Raw genomic sequence first — 17518 nt, 5'->3', positions numbered from 1 at the left:
ATAGAGGATGATTAGGACCATGGGCCTGAGTGCAGGTGTTTGAGATGGTCTGCACTTGGCTGTGCTGGGGGATGGTCTGTATGTCAAGTTGCTCTGATTGGTTAATAAATAAAACCTGATCGGCCGTGGCTAGGCAGGATAAAAGGACAGAAAGGCAGAAGGAGACGCTGCAGCCGCTGCCATGACTAGAGACGCTGCAGCCGCTGCCATGACCAGAGACGCTGCAGCCGCCACCATGACCAGCAGCATGTGAAGATGCCAGTAAGCCACCAGCCACATGGCAAGGTACAGATGTATGGAAATGGATCAATTTAAGATAAAAGCACAGTTAGCAAGATAAGGACAGTTAGCAGGAAGCCTGCCATGGCCATGCGGTTTGTAAGCAAAATAAGTCTCTGTGTTTACTTGGTTGGGTCTGAGCGGCTGTGGGACTGGAGGGTGACAGAGGTTTGTCCTGACTGTGGGCAAGGCGGAAAAATCAAGCTACAACTATCAACTCTGCTTTCTCTGTACCAGTGTATACATCTCTCTTGTGTAGATGGAACCAACCGTCTTATTAAATAAGAGACACAGAACCAATGCAAAGAAGAAAGCCAAGAGATCAGAGCTAAGAGCCTTACCCGCCTGCTGCAGCTAGCCTCTCCAGCCAAGAGACCTCTCTGAAAGAGAGCTACATCCTGTCTGTTTGTCTTGATATAGACTTTCTTTTCTGCCTTCTCTTTGGTTGTAAACCCAACCACATGACTGCCTCTTCACTGCCTGTTTGTACAGTTCTCCAGGTCTTCTATGGTTGGTATTGAGATTAAAGACTTTTGTCTCCAATGATGGCTGTAACCTTGAACACACAGAGATCTACCTAGCTCTGCCTACCAAGTGCTGGGATTAAAGGTGTGCACCACAAACGCCCAGCTCTGCTATGGCTTGCTATTAGCTCTGACTCCCAGGCAACTTTCTTTATTAACATACAAATAAATTCACATTTCAGTACAAATAAAATACCACCATATTTCCCCTTTTCTATATTAATAAAAAGAAAAAGGAAAAAGGTTATAACTAACAAAAGAAAAACTATATACAAAAGTACAATAACTATATACAACATATATAAGTAATAAATACCTAAACAATGTCTAGTCCATTTGTATTTGACAAATTCAGAGAAAATAATTCCATTATCTATTCTATTTTGGTAAGTCCAAATTGTACCTAATTCACTTTCTATCCTTTCTATTTCAACTATAACTAACTAATCTTCAACTCCCTCAGAGATCCAAGAAGGAAAATGATATTACCTAACAAAAATAAAAACAGGAAGTACATGCAAGCAACTTCAAAAAAAATGTGAGTTGACATAAACAGCCAGGTGTCTGGACAATCACCTGATGTTTCTCCACAGTGTTGGGGCATCATCTTCAGCCTATAGGCTTAGCATATCTGACAGACTTATTTGTGAAGCAGGATGTACACAAGGTCAACAGTTCAACCTCAAAATGGGTGAGAGCAGTCCATGTACCAGAAATGCCTGAATTCCACTAGTGTCATGTCATGATTCAGGATTTTAAATTCTGGAAATTGTTGACAGTTTCACTTGTTTTGGCAAGAATCAGTAGTCCTTTGTTTCATGCTCTGTTTGTTCATTTTGTCCTGTTGATTCGAGGATACTTTGTTGTCCAGTGGCTAACTTTTGCCACAATGAAAGTTAACTCCATATGCTGTTTCTTCAATGCTGGTATTTTCTCTGAAGTAGATTGGTGTTGCCAGGAGCTGACATGTCTCATAGTCATAACAAAAAAGAAAAATTTTCTAAGGTATTAAAACATTTAAATTTCATATTCTGTAGATCTGAGGGGTTTGAAGATGACCTGTCTATCTTAAATATATCTGCTGAATTTTTAAAACATACCTAATATGACTACAAGTTCTATTATAATGTCTAACTACTAACTTTCATTTCTTGATATCCTAATAGTTGGTAATAATAACATTCAAGGATCAGAAAATTGCATTACATTGTTAAATGAACAGTATAAGTACAATTAAAAATATACATATAGCATTTTCTAACAAAATCAATTTCAATGTATATAATTTGTATATAAAATAAAACTTTCCAACCCAATGTAAAGTATTTAAACTAGTAATTGTCTTTTTCTTTTCTTTGTTTTTTAAACAAGAACCTTAAATCTAATCTCCTTTGCTTAGTCTTTTTCCTAGCCCTTGACAACAACTTGTAATCAACCCCCTTAAACAATGAAAAGTATCCCAGACCCAAAACCCATTAAAAAGACCAAAAAACCACCCACCCCACACCATTTCTTTGGGAATGTGGGCGTCATATTCTGAAAATTGCCCTATGCTGGGTATGGGCGAAGGCATCTTTATCCTGAAAAGAAAAAATTTAGGTTAATTGTCAAATTCTAGGAAAGGTAACTACATCCGTCATTATCCAGTCTGTGTATAATGCCAAAGTTCAATGTCAAGTCCTTATTCAAGTAGTCTTTGAGACTGGATCATCTCAGGTAGCCATCTCAAAATTGCTCTGAGCACTTTGTAGTCCAAAGCTGATCTGTAGATGATGCTTGTCAGCTTAGTGATATTATTATTGTCCACATAGAATTGTTGTTGTTGTGGGGCCCCATCTTCTTCCTGGAGACTTCAGTTGATGTTAGGCCTGGCCGTAATTTCCTGCAGAAAACTGATAAGAGACTTGAACACAAAGACATATATATGCAGCTAATTGAAGCCTTTTTTTTAAGAATTAGTTAGTGCTCTATATAACCATTCATATCTTAACAGAGTTTAAAATGTGTATATATATATATATATATATATATATATATATATATATATATATCTTGTAAATTTTGATATAAAATTTATACTTTAAGAAAAGTTTAAAGAATCAAAATAGAATCAAAGAGGTGAGATTAGTAATAGAATAGTCCCTTAATTAATTTGGCTTTTCTCCTATCCCATAGCAGAAGATGGCGCTTTTCTTCTGGCATGACACAGGGAGTTTGCATTTTCCTTTTAACAACATGCTTGAGTTTAAAGAAGGAGAGAGCCATTCTCCAACTCCAAAGTCAGCTTTAAATTGTAATTGAACTAGGACTACTAGAAGACCAATAGTGTTAAATCTTTAGAGAAAAGCAGAAACAAACATTTAGGAAGACATGAAAATTTTTTTACATAATATACCCATGCGCCATTTCACTCTGTTTCCTGGGATAGATGATTTGTCCCTTTTCTTCAGTTGTCTCATTTGTCCTGTGTCCTTCAGATTCCTTAACCTTCATTCTCCTAAAAGACAAAAACAAAAACCTTTCCCCAAGAATAATTTTGGGGATGTTACTTTTTGACAAGTTATTATCTGATTAAATGAAAAAGCATGTGTTACTGGTATAAGTTAGTTTAAATTGGATGTTCATGCTGGTTGATGAACTATCACCTCCTCTAATTAAGAGGTCTCTCCTTTTCAAATCGAACTTTTATCAATTTTGATGCTAATCTTCTCCTGTAAAAACAAAAGCTAAACCTTGTCCCCAACGTAACACATATCCTGGTTTTCATTCTGAGGTTAGCACATCCTTAAAGTATATAGGCTGATTTAATTCTGTAGTTTTTTTTCTATTATCCAATGTCTCTCTGCAGCTGTTGTTCCTTTCTCATTGGCATTGAGAAAATTCAAAGTTAATAGAGCATTATGCAGTCTATTTCTGGGGGTTTTGTTACCCCTTTCTGTTTATTTAGCATATCCTTTAGAGTTCTGTTGGATCTCTCTATAACTGCTTGACCTGTAGGATTGTGTGGTATGCCTGTAATATGCTTTATATTGTAATAAGCAAAAAACTGTTTCATTTTAACAGAGACATATGATGGAGCATTGTCAGTTTTGATTTGTGTGGGTATACCCATGATGGCCATAACTTCTAGCAAATGAGTGATTACAGAATCAGCTTTTTCAGAACTCAAAGCAGTTGCCCATTGAAATCCTGAATAAGTATCGATGGTATGGTGAACATATTTCAATTTTCCAAATTCTGCAAAGTGAAACACGTCCATCTGCCAGATTTCAATCCTCTGACTACCCTTTGGGTTACATCCTTCTTGTAATGGCGTTTGATTGTAGAAGGAACAAGTAGGACATTTCTTTACTATTTCTTTGGCTTGTTGCCAGGTTATGGAAAAATCCTTTTTTAAACCTTTACTATTGGCATGATGTTTTTTATGAAATTCTGAGGCCTCCAGCACATACCCTATCAATAATTGATCAATCTCATCATTGCCTTGTGCTAGAGGGCCTGGCAGACCAGTATGGGATCAAATGTGAGTTATATATAAAGGATGACTCCTTTTCCTGATTGTATCTTGTAACTGAATAAATAGTGCAGTTAATTCTGAAGCATCAGGGATAAATTCTGCAGTCTCAATATGTAATACCACTCTTTCAGCATACTGAGAGTCAGTTACTATGTTGAGAGCTTCTGAAAAATCCATTAATACCAACAGAATAGCATACAATTCTGATTTTTGAACTGAATTAGGACTTTGAATCACTTAACTTAAATTTTCTGATGTTTAACCTGCCTCTCCTTGTTTTTGGCATCTGTATAAAATGTACGAACTCCAGATCTGGGTTTTTCTCATAAAATTTGAGGCAAGATCCAATCAGCTCTCTTTATAAGATCAATTCTATTGCTTTAGGGATGTTTGCTGTTAATTTCTCCCAAAAAATTACTGCAAGCTCTTTGCCAAGGTTCACTTTCTGTCCACAATTTTTCAATGTCCTCCTTAGTTAATGGTAAGACAATTTCTGCTGGGTCTATGCCTGCTAATTGACGAAGTCTCAATTTTCCTTTCCAAATCAAGTCAGAGATTTTTTCCACATAAGTTTTTAATTTTTTATTTGGTTTATTTGGTAAAAATATCCATTCCAATATAATATCTTTCCTCGGGCTGGAGAGATGGCTCAGAGGTTAAGAGCACTGACTGCTCTTTCACAGGTCCTGAGTTCAATTCCCAGCAACCACATGGTGGGTCGCAATTATCTGTGAGATCTGGTACCCTCTTCTGGCCTGCAGTAATACATTCTGTATACATAATAAATAAATAAATCTTTGAAAATAATAATAATAATAATATCTTCCCTCAGCATTAATATTTCTGTAGGAGAATGCCTAGAAGTTAAAATAACCAAATGCAATCCAGCTTTGGATCAATATGATCCATGTGCTCTTCATATACTTTCTTTTCTACCAAGGCCAATTCTTTCTCAGCTTCAGGTGATAATTCTCTTGTACTATTTAAGTCCTTGTCACCTTCTAAGGTTTTGAACAAATTATTTAGTTCATCATTTTTTACCCCAACAATAGTTCATAGATGAGAAATATCTACAAATAATCTTTGACAATCATAAAGAGTCTGTAGTCTGTCCCTCCTAATTTGCACCTTCTGGGGTCTAATTTTTTGTAGTTCTATTTTATTTCCTAAATAATTAATAGAATCTCCTCTTTGTATCTTTTCAGGAGCAATTTGTAATCCCCAGTAAGGCAAAATTTTCTTTACTTCTTCAAACATTCTTTCTAAAGAATCTGCATTTGAGTCAGGTAGTAAAATATCATCCATATAATGATAAATTATAGATTTAGGGAATTTTTTACGTATCACTTCCAATGGCTGTTGTAAAAAATCTTGGCACAGAGTTGGGCTATTCAACATTCCCTGTGGGAGAAACCTACATTGAAATCTTTTAACTGGTTGAGAATTATTATAAGTAGGCACTGTGAAAGCAAATCATGAGGCCCCTCTGGGAGTTTCCGAAAGACTGAGGCAAAGGATTTCCTTGCCTGTCCCTTGTTGATCTACATTCGTTGGTCCAGTTTTTTCCCTTACACACCTTCTGCATACTCCAGAAGAAGGGGGCATTCTGTTGCCATTGTTCCTTAAAGAAACATTGTTTCTAGAAATGACCTGTTTACAGTCCCTTTTCAAATGTCCTTGCATTCCACATCCAAAACATCTAACATTCCTCAAACCTTTTGAAATTGTTTCTCCTACCCACATATCATCATGGTCATGAGCCTCAACATTGACCATGTCTCTAATCCAAACTTCCAAAGATGCAGATCTTGCCTTTAATGGCCTGATTATTCTTTTGCATGCTGCATTCGCATTCTCAAAGGCCAAAGATTCAATTATTTTCTGACTAGCTTCTGAATCCAGGACCATTCACTTTACTGCTGAAGACAGTCCTGTAAAAAATCTTTGAAAGATTATTTTGGGCCTTGTATAACCATTGTAAATGACTCAGTTTTTTTCCCCTGGTTCTTCAACTCTGTCACATGCATTCAAGGCTGCTATTCAACATACAATTAGGGTTGGGACATCATATAAACATTGTGTTTGTACTGAAGCATATTGGCCTTCTTGAATAAGCTGATCCTGGAAGACTTGTATTCCTTTATCCCTCTATTGTTTTTCTATGTTTTTGCCTCATCTCTGAACCACATTTGCCACTGGAGCCTTTGACTGGGTTCCAGAACAGCCTGTGCCAGTTCCCGCCAGTCCTGAGGTATAATCCTACTATATGTTGACCAAGAGTTTAACATTTGCTTTACATATGGGGAATGCATGCCATAAGATACTATTGCTTCCTTGAACCTTCGTAAGTCTAACATTTCAATTGGAACCCAAATATTTTGTGTAGTCATTGATTAGGCAACTGCTTTACGGCTACTGGATAAATTAAGGGTGACTGTGTTAAAACAAGCTTTCTTTCTGTAACCTTATGATCCAATCTTGAAACAACTTCACTGTTAATTTCTTCTGTCTGAATTTGAATTTCTTTATGATTCATTTTTACAGGTTTAACAAGTTTTTCTAAAACTGTTATCCTGGCACTTAAATTGACTATCTTTTTAAATAGTAAAATGGGGATAAGCATAGTAATAAAATGCATAATTCAATCAACATTAATCTTCTCATATAGTTGTTCCATTGTCAGACTGCCTAAAATTTCAAACAAAACCCAATTTTTTCCAATGTACACATAAAAAACATTTTTTAATGTGGTAAAATTTTCTCTTTTAAATAGTTTCCTTTAAAATACCTGATATGTTAAGTGACTTACCAAGTCTGCGTAGAACAGTAGAAATCCAAGGAATTTCAAAACAGCCACCTAGTGTCCGAGGTGTGAATCCAGAGAGAGAGAGAGAGAGAGAGAGAGAGAGAGAGAGAGAGAGAGAGAGAGAGAGCAAGAAAGCATAGCCACAAGTTCTGACTAAAAGGTTGAATCCAGCCACATGTTCCTGCTTGAGCAGAGTCAAGCCTTGGCTCTGACTTCCTTAAGCTCCGACCACATGCTTTGGCTTTACAGGCAGGGGCCCTGTTCGGGCAGGGCAGGCCTGAGTTGTTTGTAGCACCGGCTTTAAGCAAGTAGCTCCAATTGAGTGCAACTGCCTGGGGCTACAATCAGTCCAACCTGAGGCCAAGCCGACCTGAGCCGGAGCTGGGCCCAAGCTAGGGAGCTGGGCGCTCAGGCTGGAAACAGGAACTGCCACCAAGCCAAGCAGTTTTTAATGGATTTGTGGCATGTTGGGCACCAAATGTAGATGTAACTAACTGTCTTATTTAAAAAGAAACACAGAACCAATGCAAAGAAAGCCAAGAGATCAAAGCTAAGAGCCTTACCCGCCTGCTGCAGCTAGCCTCTCCAGCCAAGAGACCTCTCCGAAAGAGAGCTACTTCCTGTTTGTTTATCTTTATATAGACTTTCTGTTCTGCCTTCTCATTGGTTGTAAACCCAACCACATGACCGCCTCTTCACTGCCTGTTTGTACAGTCATCCAGGTCTTCTATGGTTGGTATTGAGATTAAATGTGTGTGTCTCCAATCCTGGCTGTATCCTTGAACACACAGAGATCTACCTAACTCTGCCTACCAAGTGCTGGGATTAAAGGCATGCACCATGAACGCCCAGCTCTGCTATGGCTTGCTATTAGCTCTGACCCCCAGGCAACTTTATTTATTAACATACAAATAAAATCACATTTTGGTACAAATAAAATATCACCATACTCTTGATATTTTAATATGTGGGAGAGACAGCTGACATCCTAATAGCACAAATACAGACAATTCTTCCCCAAAATGATAGAAGAGCCTGGCTTGGTCTATGAAAGCCAGCCTGCTATCAGGAGGGGGTTCCAGCTTGGGGCTAATCTGAATCCTTCATAGCCTGCTACTCAATCAGTTTGGTGCTATTCTATGTTTGGCTCAAAACTTAAACAGGAATGAAACAGCTTTCATATTATAGGAAGTCCTAAGGATATTCTTAGCCAACATCTCCTGAGGCTTAAGCCCCCTTGTAGATGTATCCAACTGTCTTATTAAATAAGAAACACAGAACCAATGTAAAAGAGAAAGCCAAGAGGTCAGAGCTCAGAGCTAAAACCTTATGCTTCCTCCAGTGGTGCTCCTACCTCTCCGAAAGAGAGCTACTTCCTGTGTGTTTGTCTTTAATATAGTCTTTCTGTTCTGCCTTCTCATTGATTGTAAAACCAAACATATGACTGCCTCATCATTGCCTGTAAGTACAGCCCACCATGTCTTAAAGGTGTATGTCTCCAATGCTGGCTGTATCCCTGAACACACCGAGATCTACCTAGCTCTGTCTACCAGGCGCTGGGATTAAAGGCATGGGCCATTACCACCATGCTCTTGCTATGGTTCTAATAGCTCTGACCCCGGGCAACTTTACTTATTAACATACAATTAAAATCACATTTCAGTACAAATAAAATAGCACCATACCCCCTCTTGGCCCTTAGCATTTAGCAGGAATATGTCTTCGGGGAGTGCCATTTTTTTTCACCCATGCAGGATACCGTCTTTCAAATTACTGAACTTACATTTATTTTCCTGGAGATCCTGTCCCAAAGTTTTAATTACCATATTTATGTATTACCTCTTGAAAGCCTTTTCTTTTCTACGAGCAACAGAAAGATAGTAGGAACTGACAAGTGGGAACTTGGAAAAGAATTAGAAGGAGTAGAGGGTTCAGAAACTAAAACCACTCTAGGTTGTTAGAGAAAATGAGTTTATTATGACACTGAATGAAAAATAAGGTGCAAATGTTAAAAAAAATAAAAAGTACTGAAATACTGGGAATTAAACACAGAACACAATTCTAACTATCTATCAACTTATCTTTCTATCCATCTATCTATCTATCCATCTATCTATCTATCTATCTATCTATCTATCTATCTATCTATCCATCGCTCTTATCTATGGATCTCTCATTTTTGCTCCCCTCTAAGACTTCTCAAAAACACAGGCCCAGTGATGTTCTACTCACCTGGGTCTATGCTACTACAAGAACACACATTTTTTCAGAATGGTCTACAACCTGGTGCCTGGATGAACCTTCCAACTTTCAGTCATTGCCACTTGGAATGTGTCACATTATCTGACAAGTGGTCAGTCATGAAGGAAACTGGAAGGGTGAAAGACAAAGCAGCCTACTGTCCTATGAGAAAAGACACTCTTAATGAAGAGCTTTGCCAAGCACTACAAAACATGAAACAATCTGCATGGAGGAACAGTTCTACTGAGCTGGGCATGTAGCTGCAAGCTACAGCACTAGCTCAGTGTAAAAGAGGTCCCAAGGGAAAGTGCTGACCACTCATGTGAATGCAGGAGGAGGGCTAAACAGGCTCCAGGGTCATTTTCAATGAGGACTGACAGACAGACACTGTCATAGTAGTGCTTCTTGAGGCAGTTAGAATAAGAAAGGTATATAAATGCACACTACACCCATGCCATGAGACAGTCTATGAACCCACCAGTGAGTGCCCAAGGAGAATGATAACAATCTAAACCAAAGTGAGGAAACACACAAGATTTACCCATATTTATTCCCACCAGCAGGCTTGTACAACCACTTTGGAAATCAATATGGTGCTTTCTTTGCTGTGGGATGGTCTGTATGTCAAATTGCTCTGATTGGTCAATAAATAAAACACTGGTTGGCCAGTGGCCAGGCAGGAAGTAGGTGGGACAAGGAGAGGGGAGAATTCTGGGAAGCAGAAGGCTGAGGCAGAGAGACACTGCAGCCACTGCCAGCACAAGCAGCATGTAAAGACGCCGGTAAGCCACCAGGCACATGGCAAGGTATAGATTTATAAAAATGGGTTAATTTAAGATATAAGAACAGTTAGCAAGAAGCCTGTCACAGCCATACAGTTTATAATAATATAAGTCTCTGTGTTTACTTGGTTGGGTCTGAGCGGCTGTGGGACTGGCGGGTGACAAAGATTTGTCCTGACTGTGGGCAAGGCAGGAAAACTCTAGCTACATTCTTAGAAAATTGGGAATCAATTTCCCCCAAGATCCAGCTATACCACTCTAGGGCATATACCCAAGAAATGCTCAATCATACCACAAGAGCACTTGCTCAGCTATGTTCATATCAGCATTGTTTGTAATAGCCAAAACATGGAAACAACCTAGATGCCCTTCAACTGAAGAATGGATAAATAAATTGTGGCACATATACACAATGGAATACTACTCAGCAGAGAAAAATAATGACATCATGAGGTTTGCAGGCAAATGGATGGATCTAGAAAAAAATCATCCTGAGTGAGGTAGTCCAGACTCAGAAAGACAAATATGGTATGTGCTCACTCATAGGAAGATACTAGATGTGGAACAAGGATGACTGGACTGCTACTCATATCACCAGTGAGGCTACCTGGAAAACAGGACCCCAAGAAAGACACGGGGATCACCCAATGACAGAGAAATGGATGAGATCTACAGGAACAGCCTGGACATGAGTGGGAGCAATGAAGGGCGAGGGTCGAGGAAGAGAGAGCGGGAGATCCCAGCTGGATCAAGAACAGAGAGGGAGAACAAGGAATAGGAGACCATGGTAAATGAAGACCACATGAGAAAAGGAAGAAACAAAGTGCTAAAGAGGCCCACAGAAATCCACAAAGATACCCCCACAAAAGAAAGCTGGCAATGGTCGAGAGACAGCTGGGACTGACCTACTTTGGTGATAGGATAGCCAAACCCCCTAATAGTTGTGCCAGAAATCCCATCCAAGGACTGAGGAATCTGGATGCAGACATCCTCGGCTAGGCCCTGGGTGGAGTGCTGGGAGTCTAATTTAGTGAGAAAGAGGAGGGTTTATGAATGAGAATTGTTGAAACCAAGGTTGGATAAAGCACAGGGACAAATAGCCAAATGAATGGAAACAAATGAACTATGAACCAAAGGCTCAGGGGCCCCCAACTGGATCAGGCCCTCTGAATAGGTGAGATAGTCGATTGGCTTGATATGTTTGGGAGGCATCTAGGTAGTGGTACCAGGTCCTGGGCTCATTGCATAACTTAGCTGTTTGAAACCTGGGAGTTATGCAGGGACGCTTGGCTCAATCTGGGAGGAGGGGACTGGACCTGCCTGGACTGAGTCTATCAGGTCGATCTCAGTCCACAGCGGAGACCTTGATCTGAAGGAAGTGGGAATGGAGGGTTGGCTGGGGGGAAGGGGAGGAGGGCAGGAAGGGAGAGAACAAGGGAATCTGTGGCTGTTATGTAGAACTGAATAGTATTGTAAAATAATAAAAATAAAAATAAAAAAGAAATCCCAAACTGTCACTTGAAACATAGGCACTAAACATGAAATGTTATCAGCAGGTTGTATTCATGTAGTCATATTGGATGTGTGCTGAATTTATATTAAAATATAAGAAGTAACGACTTACATAAAAAGTAGTGGGGAACAGGGGGAGTTAGATGACAAAGGGATTCTTAGGAAAATACAGTTCTTATCTATGAAAGTCCTGATACGTCATTTCATTAAGAAAGGTCAGAGTAGAGCCAAGCCTGGTGGACATGGAAAGAAACTACAATGCCAGCACTCTAATGCAGAGACAGGACAGTCTGTGTGATTTCAAGGCCAGACTGATCTAGGTAGAGACACTCTCTCTGTCTACATTGAGGAACATCTGCACAGAACAGAACAAAGGCACAGCATGAGAAGCTGTCTAAGGTTCTCCTACTTTAAGCACTTCTATTCTGGGACACAGGTGTGAGGCAGTGTCACAGCAGGAATCAGAACAAGACAAAGCAGAGTAAAGAAGGCTGTTGTCTAGTCAGAGCAAGAGTCAACGTGGATCAACTAGGAAGTCCATGCCAGCACAGGAAGAGCAGGCAGCTCACTAAATGAGTGCCATCCTATCCTTTAGCAAGAATCATTCTGAAATATTTGTTTGGGATATGTGAGGGAAAATGGGTCTCAGACTCTCCCAGACTGTACAAACAGGAGATAACAAAGATCTTCAAGGAAAGCAATACAGATTCCATCTCACCCTTTCCCCATTTTCCTCTTGTTTCCTACAGAAAATTTCCAAAGTGCACCTTTCTTTGGAACAGAATGTGCACTTCAGGCCTCTGTGCCTGGGCTGAGGAATGCCATGCCCTTAGCAGGAAGTGTGTGCAACTTCTCCAGGGTCTCCACCCCAGCTGTGAGTGCAGCATGGCTCCTGCCATCAGACTCCAGCACTTGTTGCCAGCAGCTCATGGCAGTGCCTACCCCTACCTATCAGCTGGCACAACCATGGTGACTTCACTGACTGACCAGGGCCAGATCTCTGCCTCAGCACACTCCTATCCAGGTGTTCTCCAGTGGGATCCCACGGGAAGCACTGACCAGTGGCGAGCTGCACTCCAGGACTTCACGGTAACTATCACTGACCAGAATACCACATTCTGCTCCTTGTCTAGGACAGCCAGGGTGATAATATTTTAGATCCCAATGCCTTAGTCCTCTCCTATCCAACACTTTCTGCCAACCTTGTTCAGGCCACACCACCACAGGTACCAAATCAAGGATACAGCCTGGCACCTTCCTACCTGAAGGGCACCCAGGTCTATTACAATGACTTCAACAACCTGGGCCCACTGATGGCTGGAGAACTTGGGCCGTGCCTGCAGGCCTGTGGCTCTGTGTCCTACTCTGGGGGTCAGGCCTCTGCCCTGCAACCAGCGATGGTGATGATGCCAAAGGAGATTCAGTCAACAAATGTCCAAACACCCTTCTCCACCTCTGCCATCTACTATCACATACCTGCTCAAGACACACCAGACACCAGTCTTCAAGGTGAGTAGAGCCAGGAAGGAGGACTGAGATCTGCACTCAAAGCAGACACAGCTCAAACTTTCAGGAGTGGATGTACTCAGGGAGGAAAAATGGGATCCTGAGAGCTCAGCCTTGGCCTGGCTCACCATCCCCATCTCCAGTCTCTATAAGGACTGACAATGCAGGGCAATGAGTGGCATCCATCCTCCATTAAGACATGTCCAAGGACACCAGCACAGACTCACACATGACTGACCTAGCTAATCAGTCCCATGCACCATTCACAGCAATCGCCTCCTTCCTAATCTATTCCTCGGGGCTGTAGAGGACACCAAGGCCTTTCTGTTTGCTAACACTTTATTTTCTCTCGCTTGAATTCTGACTCTAGTGCAACTCCAAATCTGTCCTAGAAGTATTACTTGCAGATGCCAAGTACTGGACCTGCTGTTCTCTTTCAAGCATAAGTGCATTGACAGTCCAGTATACCTGGTATATCAGAGTACAACTGCTAAGTTGGGCAAAGCTTCTCTCTCATTCTCTCTCCTCTCTCTTCTCTCTCTCTCTCTCTCTCTCTCTCTCTCTCTCTCTCTCTCTCTCCTTCTCATTCCCCCTCTCTCTCCCTTTTTCTTTTGCTATGGTTATTCAGAGGTCAGCCAATGCTATGCATGATCAATAGGATATGTTCTTAACTACAAAGATAACCCAAGCTAAAGATTTCACCTTCTTAAACCAATTTTCAAATCATCTCTATGGCTGAAAAGACTTCACGTTCAATGAACATCCCACTTTCTTCACCCATGGCCATGCTTTTGGACACCATGCTTGGTTCCCTAATATTCTTGAAACCATGCTACAGTCAACACTGATGGGCAAGTACCTCTCTAATATATTGAGTTCTTTCTTTGGAAAGGCATATATGAACCATGTGGTGGGCCAGGTTTTGGCTTTTGGAAGATCCTCCACACTGACATCCAATCAAGCTGAAATCTTTCCATCCTCTCCAACATTCCATAGCATTCCTTTTTGTGAACTCTCTCAGGGGTGGCTGTCATTTCTTTTCTAGTTGGCCTTGAATGGCATCTAGGATTTCTCTATGCATTTCCCTGATTCCTCCTCAATCTGAACCATTGTATGTCCTCACTCTCTTTGAAGAAATCAGGGAGGACTGTCTTTCTCTTTGCACTGTACTACCTGGGTTGCCTTCTTTCTTATGATTTATGTATTTTATCTAATTCTAAATAATCTAATATTAATCTTCTTACTGGGGTAGAAACAGCAAAGATGTCCTCCTCCTCTCTAGGATCATCTCTCAAATAAATGTTTCTTTTTTTTCTGGGATCAAATGTTTTACTTCCCTGTGAGACCATCTGTCAACTACAGCCAGGATTTCTTGAGTGGCCCATGTGTTGCTCCATTCTGGCCTGTCTGTGAACATTCAACACTTTGGCACACTCTGTGCTCTAATATTATCAGGGATATGCACACTATTGCCTCTGAGGCATTTGGCACTTCTTTGAGAGGGTGACACATAGGAAATATAACCAATTGATTTGTTACTTTGCTTTTAGTTTCTTGAGACAGGTTCTCTCTCCATAACCCTGCATGTTCAGGAACTATCTATGTTCATCAGGCTAGCCTTGAACTCACAAACATCATCCTGCCTCTACCTATGCCACTACCTTTGCCTCTGTTTATGGCTCTGCCTCTTCCTCTGCAATTTCCCTGGTACTGACCCTGCCTCAAGAGTGCTGAGACTAAAGGAATGCTCCAACAAGCCAAATGGAATCAAGTCTCTTTCTGTCTATGTGGATATCCAGGTTTCCCAGTATGATTGGATGAAGAGGCCATGTGTAAGCAAACATGCATTGGTACCTACCCAAAACCTGAAGAGATTTAACTGAATGTGTTTACAACTGGAACTCCACTCAGGCTGATATTTCTGAATATCTGCAGCTAAAGCAGAGTTCCTAAGAATGTCATCCAGCTGTTGTAGGGGCCTAAGTGCAGAGGTGCACTGAAAAGAGGGGGCATCCCACTTACCAGGTACTGACTTCTTCCTTGACTCTTATTCAGTGATGAAAAGGGAGACTTCCATGAAAATCACACCTCAAGCCAGATATTCTGTCTGCTGCAGAGCAGAACTCTGCTACTCCTGCACTCTGGATTTCCAGATGAGTACACCACCTGTTGATAGGCACAAGTCATTAACTGCCCCCATCCACAACCTTCAGAATTCCTGGCATTGCCACAAGCCCCATGCCTGGAACAAACAGAGAATGACAACCTGCATGAGATGGCAGCAAATCTGTCAGTGCCTCTGGCTGCCTATGAGTGCACGAAAGAACACCAAGACCCATCTCTCCTCCCTTTAGCACACCCTGACATGTCTGCACTTCACTGATGCTGGGAGCCTAGGGCAGAAGCTTGCTTCTGACAATGCCACATAGTGAAGCAGCAGTCTTGGTCAGGATGAGCCTGGGTTGCACAGTGTGTTGGCCTCCAGCATAGACTTGCAGACATGACTACACTGGTGGCAGATGTTCACATTCCTCAACTGCTCAACTCCTTCACTGAACTACATTAATTCCAGGTTCCCACAGTCACCCAATTCACAACCTCCATAGTCATCAGGAGCAATCACTTCCAGTAAAGATAGGGTATCATCAGCACACCATTAAACCATTTGAGGAAAAATGAAGAGAAAGTTTCTAATCTGCTTTATGGAGCTTCTGTGAGCAGAATCCAATGTTAGGATCTGGTGGAGGGAAAGAGGCTGGGACCAGTGTTGTGCCCAGACAAGAGGCTATTTACAACATGGCCAAGCAAATAGAGGGTAAAGCTCAGAAAGCCATACTCTGTAGGCCCAGCAGACCAAGGGTTCATGGGCAAGACCAGACAAAGAGAACTATTGAAATCAACTCCAAGAAAGCTGAAGGAGCTTAAGCCATGAAGTCATAGAGTCACATCAAGAGGAAGCTCAGCCATGATACCTTTAAAAAGCCTCAAACCAACCTCACTGTGCACATGCTGGAATCTGTGAAGGTCTGTCACTCACTGTGGAAGAAGGGAGATAAGAAAGCTGGCATCTCCTGAACCTTCAACTCTTTGTACTGTGCTCTAACAGTATCAGAGTTTGTTACACTTTGGCCTCTGAGGCATTTGGCATTATCTGTTTCCAGGGTTACATATAATAAACAGAATTCATTTATTTATTAACTCACTTTTAGATTCTTGAGACAGGGATCTTCTCCATAGCCCAGCATGTCCTGAAACTGTATGCACTGACCAAGTAATCATTGAACTCACAAAGATCTTCCTGCCTCTACCTCCTCCTCAGCCAATGCCTCAAGAGTGCTGGGACTAAAGGAATGCTCCAACAAGCCAAGTGGAATCAAGGTTCTTTCTGTACATGTGGATAACCATGTTTCCCAGCAAGCCTCGATGAAGAGACCATTTGTAATTCATGGTGCATTTTTTATACATACCTAAAATCCAAAGAGACTTAGCTGCATGTGTTTACAACTGGAACTTAACTTGGATTCATTTTTTTCTGACAATCTGTTTTGTTTCAGTTGTAGGCTGTACTTGCTACAATGTCTGTGATGCACTGACCTCTAATGAGGTAGGCTTATGCTATGTTGGGGACTTTGTGCTTTTGTGGTGAAGTTTTTATTGCTTTTCTACTTCTAAGAAGTAGGGCATCACAATTTTGCTGAGCGATTATATTCAAGCTGTCAATAGAGTTTCATCATGTATCTATCTTAAAAATATCTAAACCACAACTACTATGTAGGCCCCAAATTGTCCATTCCAACAATGGTTACATACAGAGTCACCCAATTAGAAAATGCTAACAAAGACACCATGAAAAGATCCCACCTTCTGTATGCAATTATCCTCACAGGAACAATTTGCGAATAATAGAATGATGAATAGCAATGGCTTAGGAAAGCCTCTGGTTTTATCTCTCTCTCTCTGTGTGTGGCTTTAACTACAGATTTGGACACTACTGTGCTTCACTTTACACCTTAGGAACAATAGAAAGGCATTTGGACAGATATCTTCCAATCTTGATATTATTATTTTAATCTTTATGTTTTCAAATTAAGTATCTCATAGAACAATCCTTATTAAATAAATCTCAGGAAGCATTTTTCTTATTAAAGCTATTAATACAATGCTCTTCTTATTTGGAATTCTTCTCAGTGACTATTAATTCTCATTGTACTATTCATTGAACATGTTTTTCTTAAAATATAACATTGTGTACTGAGCCAAGAAACTCGGTTACCTATACCTACTCATTCCTTACCTCTCAACACAAATCTTAGCAATTGTTCTGCTCCATAGAATTGCCTCCAGTGTCATG

At 40.7% G+C, this 17518-nt stretch overlaps 1 long non-coding RNA gene across 1 annotated transcript in view; it reads right to left on the bottom strand.

Annotated features, from left to right (window-relative positions):
• Window positions 1-11533: 11533 nt before the first annotated feature.
• The window catches only part of LOC143274353 (uncharacterized), a 42134-nt gene continuing 36149 nt past the window's right edge, over window positions 11534-17518 (bottom strand). The window contains exon 3 of the long non-coding RNA XR_013052966.1: window positions 11534-15333. This is a non-coding gene — a long non-coding RNA (uncharacterized LOC143274353). The remainder of the gene's footprint in view (window positions 15334-17518) is intronic.

The sequence above is a fragment of the Peromyscus maniculatus genome, chromosome 1, assembly GCF_049852395.1.
Source record: "Peromyscus maniculatus bairdii isolate BWxNUB_F1_BW_parent chromosome 1, HU_Pman_BW_mat_3.1, whole genome shotgun sequence".
Lineage (NCBI taxonomy): Eukaryota > Metazoa > Chordata > Mammalia > Rodentia > Cricetidae > Peromyscus > Peromyscus maniculatus.
Note: the sequence above shows the minus strand (reverse complement) of the source record. Positions and strands in the feature narration are given on the sequence as shown.